Source organism: Pelodiscus sinensis, chromosome 3 (genome assembly GCF_049634645.1).
Source record: "Pelodiscus sinensis isolate JC-2024 chromosome 3, ASM4963464v1, whole genome shotgun sequence".
NCBI lineage: Eukaryota > Metazoa > Chordata > Testudines > Trionychidae > Pelodiscus > Pelodiscus sinensis.
In genome coordinates this window covers 110,869,705-110,883,605 of record NC_134713.1, presented here as the reverse complement: position 1 = coordinate 110,883,605, position 13,901 = coordinate 110,869,705, and the positions used below count along the sequence as shown (strand labels likewise).

The 13,901-nt window shown below is 41.2% G+C and overlaps 1 protein-coding gene across 1 annotated transcript in view; it reads left to right on the top strand.

Moving 5' to 3' along the window:
* NOX3 (NADPH oxidase 3) overlaps positions 1-13,901 on the top strand; it is a 412,418-nt gene that overhangs the window by 99,616 nt on the left and 298,901 nt on the right. Inside the window, exon 3 of the mRNA XM_075924491.1 lies at positions 2,516-2,624. The gene's annotated coding sequence lies outside the window, so the exon portion shown is untranslated. The remainder of the gene's footprint in view (positions 1-2,515; positions 2,625-13,901) is intronic.

Genomic DNA, 13,901 nt, shown 5'->3' with positions numbered 1-13,901 from the left:
CATAATTCTAATATTGAAATAAATAGTACATTGGCTGCAGGCACAATGGATGAAATTCTGCCTCTACTGAAGTCAGTGTTTTTATTAATTATTTTCTCTATTTCAAACAGGAATTATTTGGGGAAAGTTCTTTGGCTTGTGGCCTGAATGATGCTTGTAGTTGCAGCATCCCTGTAAATTCTTCTTTTAATAAAGAACTAATTTAGTTTCAAAACATGGAGTTCTACCAAGTTATTGAGCAAGTGGTAAATGTAACACAGCCCAATCACTCCGGATATAACCTCAGGATAGGATTTGCCCCAGATAGCATATGTGATACAAGGGGATATATTTAAAGTTGTGTTTGGAGCTGACAGTAATATCCTCAGCAGGTGAAAGTCACTGTAGCTCCATTGAACGCTATGAAGCAATATCAGTTTACGTCAGCTGAGGATCCGGCCCTGTTATCTCTGAGGGCCTCTTGCGCATGCAGTTGTGCACCTACAACTGGACACCAGAACTTCAAATTAAATTTCTAGTCTCTTGCAGTTTTAAATGTGCCAGCTTGCTTTTAGCAGAGTGAATGTAGTTTGCTTGCAGGGGTTTTTTATTATTTATTTATTTATTACATTATACCTTGCCCCGTCTGAATCTCGTCATTAACTTTTCACAGTGTCATCTCCTGAGGAAGTCACAAGTGACGACGGCAACTTTCTTACTGTTTGGCATGTATTTCAAAATCATACTGCCAGGTTTTAATATTGATGGAAGGCAAAGAGATTAAATCCTCAAATGCCAACTCAGATTGGTTGGGATGACACAACTCCTGCTGTCTTGTTAAATTTACTTGAATTTGTGTGGGGGATGATGGGGCTTTGAAAAAAATGGTTTATTTACTAAGACAGCAAATGAGGAAATGAGTACTTGAAAACTGTAAACATTGTATTTGGAAAGGTTTGGCATTGTGCCTCAAGAGCTCTCTGCATTGTTTGGTACTTACATAACTATGAGTGCAATTTCTGTGTGGTGGGTTTGTTTTTGCATTTGTTTTTATGGACAGTTCAGAGCGATATCTAGGGAAATGGAACACCAATGGAATCAGTCTGGCTGTAAAGAAATGTTCATGCATTTTCTGGTTGATGGATTACTAAACCACAAAAGTACCAAGAGCTCATTAATGCAGCATTCTCAGAGTGTGGCTCATGGGGATGGGAAGAGCTCCGGAGAGAGAGAAAGATGTGTGCTGTTGTAAATGTGGCCTCCTGAAGCAAAGGATTATGGGAAAGGGACAGCCCTGTAACAGTTCAGCTCAGCCTTCCTTGGGGAGCACTAGAATGTTTTAGCCAGCGTTTGAATTAGGCAGGAGGAGGGAGGAAAGAGTGGAGAACAGCATTCTGCCCCAAATATCTCTACCGATGTTAGGACCGGCAGCAGAATGGAGAGTGTGTGTGAGTGGTAGGGGAGTGGAATGGGATAAACGCTCTACTTCCCAACATGAGCCCTGTTGTCAAAGAACATATAGTAGGATTTTGAAGAGGAAAAGCAGCCGTTCCAGGATGGACCCATAACCTTGGCATGTATTGAGCACAAGTCTGTTAGTGGAAACGCCAAACACTCTGTGCTATGTACAGCGTTTTTGAAGAGCAGGATGTCATTCACAGAGCTCATGTTCCTGCATTAATTGGAAAAACAACAGTTCAGTGTGCAACAAGGACTAGTTCAGCTCTCAGATATGCACACATAGTCACCATTGACTTCAATGGGAGTTGCATAAAAGGCATCTCCAGGTTAGGATTGAGTCCCAAAACAGTTACAAGTGACTCAAAGGTAAATAATTGACCAGTTATTGGTCACTTGGACAATGCAGGTTTGACGTGTTAGAGCTTTTCCAACCTTCATGTTACCAGATGTCTGTAAAAATTCATAGCAGGCTATTAAATTTAGCAGATCCCATCTTAATTAGATTAGCTTCTGCACAGCATGACAGCAGTATTTCACTGATGCAGGATTTATGTAGATTTCTGATGGGAATTCTTTATGGATGATGTCGTCTTTTATCCAGTGGGATTTACAAATAGGGAAAAAAATAGCCCTGATAATGACACACAAACATTGTCACGGAATGTTAGAATACAAAATGGCAGCTCTTATTATCTTGATGTTCTCTTTTTATTTCTCTTAAGCATATGGAGAGTGAATATGTGGTTGTTTTTGTGGTGGTTTTTGTGCCGTTGAATATAAAGCCCAGCTAGCATAATGGCACATGGATGGTGGAAAATGACAAGCAAATTCTTGTTGTCAAACTCCCTCATAAATCTAGCACCAAAAGAGTGCTTGTCTGTTCATTAATTATTTTTTACCTATGGGAAACAGAACTGTACGGTTTGTACGGGGCTGGCTTTATGTGCTGCAGTCCAGGGTCTATACATGCATTGTATAGTTCCAGAAATAGATCACTTCATTGAAAAAAAAAAGTTGGCAAAATGCGAGAGGTGCATGGATAATTTTTCTTGTCTCCTGCTTTCTCATTTCAAAGGTCACTTCCATGAAAGAAAAAACAGCCTTCCTTGTAAAATATCTGGAGGAGGAGCAGAAATGCTAGGAAAAGCAGAAGAGGCCTAAGAAGAAAGACTCCCTGCCACAAGGTAATTTTCATGTGGTAGCAAAGCAGCCCTTTTAAACACAAGGGCACACAAAACCCAGAGCATGTATGCTGGTGGCTGATAAAAAGAAAGGACCATCATTTGCTCACGCCGCAGGCTGATAGCATTCACATCATACACCGTTTGTTACTAGGCAACTGATTAAATATACGTGCTGGTCTTTCAAGCAGTGCTTGCAATTAATTAACCAACCCATTTTCATTTGGACGGTCTTCCCCTCCCCCCTCCTGTCCCACCCCACCAACCACCTTCTCAAGCCCTGACATCTGATAGAAGTGCAAGTGATTTGATGCTCCTAAAGCACTCTGATGTAATAAAATGATGGACTCCTTCCCCAGCGGAGATGGTTGGCACACAGGTAGCATACACCTCAGAGCGCATGTGCTGTGTCTGGTTGCAAGCACAACAGGCTTTTGTTTGTTTGTTTTTGCAAGTGCTAGAGCAAAGTGAGCTGCTGAAAGCACAGGGAGGTGTTCCGCAGAAGATTCCTACACTGTACACTTGACTGTGATTGCTTTGGGGGATTTTGCAAAAAGACAGGACTCCTGATCCTAAAGTCTTTTTTCGTCAAGTTCAAATTACTATTATTATTTAATATTTATATTGAAGTCGCATCTGGAGGCCCCAGCTGAGATTGAGGGCCCCAGTGGGCTGGGAGCCATGCAAACCCATAGTGAAAAATATTTGCTGTCCTGCAAAGCATACCTTCTACTAGACAAGACAGGGAAAAAGTAGGAGGGAAAACACACAGACATGAAGGTTAGAGTAATTTGCACAAGGTCACCCAGCAGGTCAGTGGCAGAACTGGGAATAGAATTTGGTTCTTGATTTGAGAAGAAATTCTCTAATAACAAAATCAAGGATTCACCCCATCCAACGTTTTTTCCTCTCTAATTTTGTAATACACTTTTCATATTTGAGTTGTGTGAAAAAGACCAATATTACACATGGAAAATGGATAACTACATGAATCCTGGAAGATCTGACTGTTCCTATTACACTTGATCAAATGCAACTGTCAGCTGCTTTGGCAGAGATCACCTCTGATGATTACAAGGAAAGGACTACATTACAGGTGGGTTCAAACGCAAAACCGCTAGCTGCAATCCACAATTAAACAGGAATGGGTATTGTTCTGCTCACTGACTGGGAACAGAGCATCAGTTTTATTGGAGTTCACAGGCTCACCGCAGTGTTTGCCTTTGATGAGACACAAAACCTTTCTAAATGAGTGCTCTCTGCCCTGCTCAAAAAATCTGAGTGCATTAAAAGAAGTAATTTAAGTTTTATTTGAAGGGAGAAAAAATATAATGTCCAGTTGTGTTTCTTTTTACCCCTCTCCCCACTGGCTTTCTGGGGTGGGATTTTGAATCAGCGGTTTTCCAGCAGTACTATCTAGTACTACAGTTGGGTCTATAATCACTAGAAGTGTGTGAGACATGAATAATATAACATAAAAGTACTGAAACCTTAGGGATATTTTTCTAAATATTGGAAAGATCCTCAGTAGGTTGTGTACTGTAAATGGAGCCATGCCAGCTTACGCTAGCTAAGGATCAAATCCTCTGTAATGGAGACAAAATCGGAATAATTTCTATGCAAAATGTTCTTTGGGTATGTGATTATTTTAAAAGATTTAATGTAAATTAGCCTGTTTTTGTTGTGCACTCTTTTGAAAAGAGAACAAGTGCTTGTTGGATTTTTGTTTTTGGGGACTTTTTTTTGCATACGTTCAGTGTCAAAACAGACACTTCAGCAAAAGATTTGCATTCATCAGACATGTAGCAGTGAAAGGAGAGTGAAGTCCAAAGTATATCATGCTTGCAGTATTCAGGTACAAACCAGCCCTTTCTGGAGCCTCAGTTTATCTCATGATAAAAGGTCAGACTAAGTGAAATACCCTACTTTTGGCAGCTGAATTGCAGGATGTAATGTACAAAGCAGTCCCACTGGAGTCTTGCACACTTCCTGAGTGGCTTTGCTGACCCCAGAATGAGGACAAAACCATTAGAAAAGAGTTATTTTGTACCATCATTGGGAGCTATGTTACAACAGCCTGTGATGAAAGCACAACCCATCAACCTCACCCAGAGAACTCAGCCTCATATGCTTGCTGTTTACATTAACAACAATGCTACAGTATTAATCCAGCAGGTGCTTATCAATAAAATAAAATAAATGTTTCTAACCAGCCGAGGAGTGAAATTCTGCATCAGGCTTCCTAAAGGAATCATGAGGACAAAAAGCCTAACCTCCATTTTAAAATCGAGCTTGATAAATTCATGAACAGGGTAACATGAATGGGTTGCTTATAATAGCAGGGGACTGGACTTGATGATCCAGGAGGTCCCTTCTAGTCCTATATTCCTCATGAGAGGTGATAATCCCACTCAGCAGCTTTGAAGATTGTCTCCTCTGCCAGCTCAGACAATGCTTTTCAGCCTTATTAATCCAGAGCAACAGAGAAAATTGAAAAATGTTTGCATTTTCCAGGTCTTTTCCTTTTGTTCTTTTCCTGTCATCTCTCTAGTGTTCTATATTTAATTATGTCTTCATTTCTTTTCTTCTTTTAGTCTTGCAGGTCCCAAGCCCAAGTATAACCTGTCACCAGCTCTCATTTTTCCACCTCATTTAAAAGAGTAAATCCAGTGGGGCTGGACAGGACAATTTGCTTGCCAAACGCAGGCAGGAAGCATATGTATAAGAGGCAGCCAGAAGCATCTGACGATGTGTCTGTGCTGTGTGTTTCAAGGCAGGCCTGTAGCAAGCCTGGGAGAACTTCTGGCCTTTGCTATAGTAATCGTGAGGCAAATCCTCCCATTGTTAGCATAGGCACAGTAGAGATTTCTAGGAGAAAGACCCTGGGGTTCCTCTAGACACTAGTGCACATAATAGTCACCCACAATAATATATTCATATTTCTAAATGAGACTTACTGACCTAGCAGATGGATTCTTGAGAGGATGCACCTCAGCAAACAAAGTTCTGGGTTAGGAGACTTGTCTTCACCATTCCATAGCACCATTTTACCCTCCTCTCTTAGGTACGTCTACACTGCATGGCTATTTCGAAATAAGCTATTCCATAATAGTTATTCCAAAATAGCTTATTTCAAAATAGCATGTCTACATTGCAGGGAAGCCTCAAAATTAGTGGGAGGCAGGCTTTCTTAATATAGACGTGCTGTCGCTATTTAGAGCCCCTGCAGGCACTGGGGAAGAATAACTTAGAATGGCCCTGGTGAGGGGCTATTTTGAAATAGCAGCAGTGGAGCCTCTACACACACCTTATTTAGAAATAGCTATTTCGGAATAGTTGTTATTCCTCATAGAATGAAGTTTACAGATTTTGGAAGAAGCCGTACATTATTTTGAAATAACGGAATGGCTGTGTAGATGCTCGCATTGTTATTTTGAAATAATGGTGCAGTGCACCTTTACACAGAGGTATTTTAATCTTTCCCCATTCTTAAAAGAGTACACTGCAGTCCTGGGATATACCCATTACAGGTCAGGGGCCAGATTTGCAACTGACACAGCTCCATTTAAGTCAATGGAGCAGCTCTGCTGATTTACACTGGCCAAGAATCTAAGCCCACATTTTTATATCTGTTGCTAATACTTACCATACTATACCAGTTTGGGGATCTGGTAGCTTTATTAATCCCTATTACACTAATTCTGCTACAGTAACTTCCCTTCTTGGCTGCTTTAAAAGTTATGAATGAAATGATCATTTAATAATCTAGTTGGACCTTAGAATGATTTTACTTTCAATGGATTGCTCTCAGTGACAGTATGAAGGGAGGAAGCAGCTCCTATCCCTGTATAGTTTAGACATCTAAATCCTTATCTCCACATCTTCCATGTTTCAGCTGGAGAATGTTATGATAATTTTGCTTGCAGCTTCACATCAGCTGAATTTCTGGCTGGCTTCAACTTAAGCTGTTTTTATTTCAAACAAGGTAAATTACCAGCTTCAGCTCAAGGCTCAGTTTCCAGGCTACCGTTTTGTTGGTATTCAAGCTTCATTTCCAGCAGTTCAGCATAATCCCTTTGGAAGGTACATTGTCCTTTACTCCTGTGCTAGGGATGTACCATTGTATTTGTCTGCTCTATCAACTTAGGACTAAGAGAACTCCTCTTCCTCTGCCTTTCTACTTGAAATCACCAGGGCTTGTTTTTTACCTCCATTGAACAATCTTTTCTTAGACATGTTTGCCGGGTCCTGCTCTCATTCACAGAGGCACTGAGCCTCTTTTATAGAATCATAGAACACTAGAACTGGAAGGAACCTCGAGAGGGATCAAGTCCAGTCTCCTGCGTTCACGGCAGGACCAAGCACCATCTAGATAGGTGTTTGTCTACCCTGCTCTTAAAAATCTCAAATGATGGAGATTCCACAACCTCTTTAGGCAATTTATTCCAGTGTTACACCCTGACAGTTAGGAAGCTTTTCCTAACATCCAACTTAAACCTCCCTTGCTGCAATTTAAGCTCATTGCTTTTTGTCCTATCCTCAGAGGTTTCTTTTGGATTTGCCAAACTCTTTGGCCATAGAAATGAAAAGGATAATGCATGTGGTAAAGGAGAATCTCTATAAGTGGCTACTGAAGAAAAGTTAAATAACGGGACATTTGATAAATATTTATTATTTGTATTCCTATAAAGGCTGAAGATTCCAGTTGAGTTGGCAGTTGGGAGCAACTACGCTAGGTGCTATACCAGGGGTGGACAATTTTTGACAGGGGGTGCCACTCCAAGATTTTAATGGAGATGCGGGGTCTGGGATGTAGGTTGGGTGCAGAAGGGAGATTGGGGTAAGGGACTGGGATGCAGGAGGGAGACTGGAGTCTGGGAGGGAGTTGAGATGAGGCAAGTGGTTGTGACCTAAGGCAGGGGACTGGCATGCAGGGGTTTGGGGTATAACCTAGGGTAGGAGGGGATTGTGATCTGGGGCAGGAGATTGGGGTGCCAGATCTGGGATAGGGTATGGGTATAAGAGGGGAACAGAGGGCTTGGGTATGTTGGGGGGGGGCAGAGAGTTGGGCAGGAAAGGGTTGGGGTACCAAAAGCAGGCCGTGGCCAAGAGACTTACTTGTCAGCTGCCAAACTAGACTGACTGCTTGCCTGGCCATGTGCTTCTTGAATAACTGAGCAGAGAAGAGGGGGCGTGATTCTTCTTAACTGCCTGTTATTCCAAAAAGCAGCTCCCATTGGCTGGTGTCCAATGGGAATGTGTTGGGGTCTGGGCAGCTCCTAACATTTCCCCCCTCCCCTCCAGTTTCAAAACAGAAATAGAGCCCTGCAGCTGTGTTTCTGCTCGGCTTGCAGGGCTGCAGGGTATCCTGACTGGGGCTCCCCGCTGCCTCTGCGGGCCGGATCCAGTGGCTTCGTGGGCCGTATTTTGCCCAGGCCCGTGCTATACAAACACAGGAGGCTATCTTTGCCTTGGGGAGCTTCTATTCAAATAAATAGGCAAGAAAGACAAAGGAGGGAGGCAAACATGAAGCATGTAGAAAGGTGCACTGCCTTGCCCTGAATCAGAGGCAGAGCTAGGAGCTCAGGTTTCCTGATTCTCATCTTAGTGCTCCATCCACTGGGCTTCACAGCCACTTAGAGACCCATGGAACCTGTTCAAGTGTATTCTAGCCCCATGAACATTACATTAAAAAAAACCAAGCAAACAAAACCCAACCTCCCTGACCTCAGGAGACAGAACAAAGCACCACAATATCACACAATGAAAAATAATGTTTTTCTGCTTAACCTCAGGGACCGCTGACTTTTTTTGTGCTTTGCTTGGGCCTTTCCAGTGATGACATTTTGTAGGCACAAAACTCAGGTGGATAATTGCTCAAGGGCACAGTATATACTTGCTCAAAGGCATACTGACCTCAGAATCATTTTCATATGTGAGCTGTTTGGGAGTTAGACTAGATAATCCTGGAGGTAACTTCTAGACCTAGGATTCTGTAATCTGTGTAGAAGAAGAGTTGGTGTGATTCAGAGAGCATCTGAGGGAATTTCAGTGTAATTTGTGAAAGGATTTTTAAAAAATTATTGAGGATTGATTAGCTGAAATCTTTGTCATGTGTAGTTCATCTGTTTCTCATCTTTTTCTGGCATACAAAGCAGTTTGCGGACAGTTACGCAGTATTTTTAAATTGTTTCAATAGCTGTTCAGGAAACTGAGAGAGCAGGCCTGATTCTCCTGTACACCACTTCTACTAGCAGCCTGCCTCTTTTAGGAAAGGATTGGCCAGTTCTGGAGGTCTCAGAGAAAAGCATCAACACCTTCAAATTCATGTACACAAGACTAACTAGTAAATGATGATTCACACTCTGAACCTTTCTATTCTGTTTTGTTTATTTATGTTTTTATATCATGCCTATCACCAAAGGTATCCCAACATCAAGAGGCGATGATGGAGCTTATAGATTTAATTTAGGTAGTGTAACTTCAGATTCCTCTCCTGTGAACATATACTAAATGTCTAGTGCATTTTTAAATGTTAAACTCTGTGTTTCCATAGCATTCTCCGTCACTAAGTTAAACAGGCTAATTAGATAGTACATTGCATTAAAATGTATTTCCTGCATCTGATTAAAATAGGTGCTGTTGCCTTGGAAAAATCCAATTGTTACCTGTACAATTTATTATTTTAGCTACATTACAGTACAGTATATACTATATACCATATCTCTCTGGTTTGGGGTTTTTATTCTTCTATTTTCTGAAGAATGAAAATAAATATTGTAGGTCTTCTAAAGTCTCATGTTCTAGCCCGCCTCTATATGCTGCCAGATATTCTTGTTGCTCTTTTCTGTTTCTTCTATTTTTTTTCGTAATGGAGATGAGGTGGTTGAAAATGAATGCAATGGGCAAGCTAAAGGTATATCATATGATTGATTAGTACAGTGTCACATAACATTTTCTTTATTATTTTAGACTCTAAGGCTACGTCTAGACTGCATCCTTCTACTGACAGAGGGATGCAAATCAAGGACTTCGGAAGTGCAAGTGAGCCTGGGATTTAAATATCCTGGGCTTCATTTGCATACTCACGCTCGGGCATTGTGCTGATCACGTGCTCTTTCGAAATTTTTTGAGGAGTACAGGATCTGCCAAAAAAGCTCCCTGCTGTCGGCAGAGCCGTGGCTACACTTTACTTTCACTTTTGAAAGGGTGCGAGATTGGCACAGAGCCCTAGCGTAAATATGCAAACGAAGCCCAGGATATTTAAATCCCAGGCTCATTTGCACTTCCGAAGTGCTTGATTTGCAGCAAGAGGGATACAGGCTAGACACAACCTTATTAATGCAGCCTGATGTCATCTTTTTTTTTTTTCTTTTTGGACCACTGCTGCACATAAAGCAATTACCTCCCTTAACCTGTCTATATTGATGCCTGGATATTTTTTATGAGATAACTAATTTAGAACCTATTGGGGTGTGTGTGAGTAGTTTAAGGGGTTCTTTCTGATGTGCACTATGTTTCTATGTTTCTGTTGCCTATGGTGAATTTCATCAGCTATCTCTGTTTTACTGAAGTTTTCCAGGAGTTTTTTTTCTACCGTCCCTAGTCTAAATAGCCTTCGTAATTTTATGTCAGCAAATTTTGTCACCTTCTCTATTCACCATCTTCTTTAGATCATTAATAAATATATTGAACATGAGTCCTACTACTTACCCCTTGGGAACTCCACTATTAACCTTTTTCCATGCTGAGAATTGGCCATTTGCTCTTACTCTTTGCTTCCACTCTCTTAAGCAGCTTTTTTTTTTTAATACATGAGAGGACTTTATTTCTCACCTTGTCGTTACCTAGCTTCTTTTATAGCCTCTTCTCAGGAACTTCATCAAAAGCTTTTTGAAAGTCTAAATAAAATATACCAACTGGGTCTCTTTTATCCAGTGTTGTGTTAACTCTTTCAAAGGTTTCTAACAGGACAGAGGGGCATGATTTTTTCTTATATAGAAACCGTTCTGGTTTTTCCATATCATATTACACTCATCTACTATTCTTGCTTTATAACTTTCTTTAATGATTTTCTTACACCTGTAGTGCGTTGCTTGAGAACAGAAAGCAGAGGGAGATATCTGTCTGTGGAGACTTTTCCTAACAGCCTTCTAGCTGTAGGGTTTTGTAGCCTTTAAGCCCTGAGGTAAGGAAACAGGAAAACAGATTAATAGACATAGCAATCTTCCCCAAGATACTTTTAGATAAACACAGCCTTGGGCATTTAGAAAGTCGGATTTACTACACCTTAAAAGAGGTTTCTGAAAAACGTGGCTGTTTTATTTTAAAGTATGCAGCTGAAGGCTTGCACTACTTTAATCTTAGCCATACTTCTCCGATAGACTACCAAGAATACAGGTCCCTGGGTTTTGAAACAGTTGTGTATAAACAGGAAACAATCTGCGTACTACTTTATAACAACAAAGATCTTTTCCAGGGCACTGAAGTGCATTTGAACACAAGCCAAAACACATTTCCAATGTGCAAGCTATACAGAGAAAGATAAATGCACACACAAGATATTGGTAGGATAAATACAACCACTGACACTTTTCTGGAAGCAAATGATAGTGCAGAAAATAAAGAGAGATGCTTGTAGACGGTATCTTTTAGGGTATGACTACACTACCACCCTAGTTCGAACTAGGGTGGTTAATGTAGGCAACCAGAGTTGCAAATGAAGCCCGGGATTCGAATTTCCCGGGCTTCATTTGCATATTGCCGGGCGCCGCCATTTTTAAATGTCCACTAGTTCAGACTCCGTGCCCGCGGCTACACGCGGCACGAACTAGGTAGTTCGGATTAGGTTTCCTATTCCGAACTACCGTTACTCCTCATGGAATGAGGTGTACCGGTAGTTCAGAATAGGAAGCCTAATCCGAACTACCTAGTTCGTGCCGCGTGTAGCTGCGGGCACGGAGTCTGAACTAGCGGACATTTAAAAATGGCGGCGCCCGGCAATATGCAAATGAAGCCCGGGAAATTCAAATCCCAGGCTTCATTTGCAACTCCGGTTGCCTACATTAACCACCCTAGTTCGAACTAGGGTGGTAGTGTAGACGTACCCTTAGAGACATGCTCATCAGTAGGTTCAAGGACCTATATATTTTAGAAAACTGTGTATCTATCTGTTTGTCCATCTGTGAGTCCATTTGTTCAAGAACTCCTCCTAAACAGGAAGTGCTAGGACCACCAAATGTGGTATATGGCTTCCTCTTATCAAAATTTAAAACAGGTCAGGGTTTGGTTGCACCAGGATAATGGGATGTGCCTGGAATGCAATTGTTTCTCATAAAATGGAAAGGGAGTGGTCTGGCAGGAGTGAGATGCTACAGAATGACCACACAGAGGCAGCAAGGGTACCTATAACCCCACTGGGCCAGCAATGGGTAGAGATGGTGAAAGGGACAGCTATTTACTATATATTTCAGAGAGTTTGACTATGTGTCTCTTAGGCTACATCTAGACTGCAAGCCTCTTTCGAAAGAGGCTTTTTCGAAAGATACTTTCAAAAAAGCCTCTTTCGAAAAAGAGCATCTAGACTACAACCAGTACTTTTGAAAAAGCAAGCCGCTTTTTAGAAAGAGAGCATTCAGGCAATCTGGATGCTCTCTTTTGAAAAAGCTCAGTTTGCGTTACATAGCGCCTTTTTTTTTTCGAAAGAGTACTTTCATAAAAAGGCTTTCTTCCTAGTAAATCTTTGGATGAGTCTCTGCCCCTTTCCAGACATATCTGAACACCTTGTTCTCTTAAACAGGGCTGGACACTACAGACTTCTTATGAGGTTTCTGACTCATCTTAGTCAGCCCGGAAATATCACAATTGTCTTTTGTCAATAGAATCAGGCAGGTGGAAGGGTGCTAACATGTGAAATAACAGGGCAGGAATTTTTTCTGAAATGTTTTTGAATCTCAGAAAATGTTCCTTTTGAGTTTGTGGGAGTAGTCAATGTAATTTGCTTTGCTTATTACTCTGGAAATGTAGGTGGGTTGAGCAAACTTGCTGAAACTTACCCAGCATCTCTTCCAGAGCAGTGCAGCCATCTTAGATTTTCTGTTACAGTGGACATGTTGGAGAAGGTCTCAGTCCCACGAGCTGCAGAGGAACTGGGAGGGAGGAGGAAGTTCTGAGTGTTATCAGTTCCCATTTAAGTAATAGCCAGCAAAGGGGTAGTAGAAAAGATACAGAAACTATGATGTTGCCTATAGCCAGGACTCCCGAGTGAGTGATATAGTTTAGGAGAGGAGTTTATGTCTGTGATTTTTAGAACAGAGGCAAGTATAATAGCCAGTTTCCAAGGATAAGCCCCAGTAAGTATTGCATTTTTGAGATCAGAACCAGCACCTCATTTTTTCTCCTCCTTATGCCCCTAGTTATTTCTGTGTAATCTACACACAGTATTTATTGTCCTCTGCTTACAGTTTATTCCGTTTCTGCTCTGCTTGATGCATAGTTTGCCCAGTCCTGAAGTGATTTACTAAAGCCTGTGAACTGTTTGGAATTCTGCTAAGCTGTTTTGGCAGACTTGATGCAGGTATTTCAGTGCTCTGCTTTAGACTGATAGTGTTACTTTGGGAAGAGAAAGCAGTTCTGGAAATTGTTTGAGTTCAAAAGGAAGGAAAATCACTTTAATCATTCAGGGTCTTAAGAAACCTGAGACCCAGTGGGATTGTCTTTTCATAATCAAGATTGTCCCAGCCGATCAGGGGCATTTTAAAGCAAGTATATAGCTAAGCAAAGTCTTGAAGTGCTGAAAAGGGCCTCAAATTGTACAAATGAAATTACTACCTGTCCTAAACTAAAAATGTACAGAAAAGGGAATTTCAGAAGGGGACTTTGTATTTGCACCCTATTCCTCTAGAGATATGTGGTTTGAGACAAATCCTCAGCTAATGTAAAGCAGCATATTTCCAGGATCTCATGCTAGGTGATCATGATGATACTTCGGACCAGATCCTGCATTTCTCTCTGACCTCTATGGGATTGCATCAGACTGCACCAGCTGCACGATTGGGCCTTCTTTCTTTTCTCATTAATTTAAAGCAACCTAAATGGTTAGTGATTACAATGTTTTTCAGTGCTCGCCTGAGATTTGTATTAATCTGTGTTTTTTGTTGTTGTTCTGCGTCTGCTTCCTACCGTGTTTTTCCTTTGGCAATTTCACTGTCTTCACTGATATTTGTAAATTGTAATTTCACCAACATGGTCTAGCAGTGAGATCTGTTTTGAGAAAGTCTC